A 980-nucleotide genomic window follows, 5' to 3' on the forward strand; every position below is an offset into this window, starting at 1 on the left:
ACGCGGGGGGGGGGGGGGGGGGCCGGGGGGTGTCCTCGGGGCTGCCAGGAGGGGACCGGGCGGGGAGGGAATGACACAGCACCCGGAGAACGGCTAAATGACGCGGGTGCCAGCGGGTGCAGGACCAACGTGACCGAGGAGGGATGAAAATAGCCCTGGCGACATCAAAGGTAATTTGATTTCGGAGACGTGCCACTCGCCAGCCGTTTATCAGCCGCCACCAGCGCCGGAGGGGACGCGGGGCTGCCGCCAGAGCCACGTGCCCGTGCAGCTGCACTCAGGGATGGGGAATTCACACCTGGGGGGTGGCACAAGGCGCCAGGATCCCAAAGATCCTCGAGTGACACCAGGTTGGGAGCCTGGGGGCTGTCTGGGGATGGCTGGCATCACTGAGTCTAATAATGATGTAAATTAAATATAAGGTATTTATACATTATATGATACATATTATAAATTGATATTATTCTATTCTAATAGAGCATTTGGAGCCAAAACCTGCCTGTGGCTGACAGGGATCCCCTTCCCCCGGGCCCAGGGGCACCCACTACTCCTCACCAGCTGCTGCTTCCAAAAAGGAATGGGAGAGCAGAGGAAGGAAAAGCTCCAAAAATACCCAAGATGACAGGAACAAACAATTACCCAGGGAACACGTGGCTTTCCTGGCTGTCATCTCCTGCTAGGGAGAAGTCCTGCTGTCACCATCTGCGGGATGTGCTGCCCTCACACCCATCAAAGGGTCCCCAAAGCTAGCACAGGGGTGGCGAGTCCTGGGGTGCCACCCTGGGGCTAAATTCTACCTGAGTCCCCAGGCAAGGAGTTGAGGACAGTGTGACACTTGTGTGACACCAACAAGCTGGGATCTTCCCAGGCTGGGGGGATCTGGCTCCTCTCTGGGGACATTGACCAGCTGGGGAAATTGAGGCAGGAGGCAGCTGGCAGAGATTGGACTGGGAATGGCAGGAAAACTGGGATGGGCTGTT

Source organism: Corvus brachyrhynchos, unplaced genomic scaffold (genome assembly GCF_000691975.1).
Source record: "Corvus brachyrhynchos isolate BGI_N302 unplaced genomic scaffold, ASM69197v1 scaffold130, whole genome shotgun sequence".
In the NCBI taxonomy this organism is placed as follows: Eukaryota; Metazoa; Chordata; class Aves; order Passeriformes; family Corvidae; genus Corvus; species Corvus brachyrhynchos.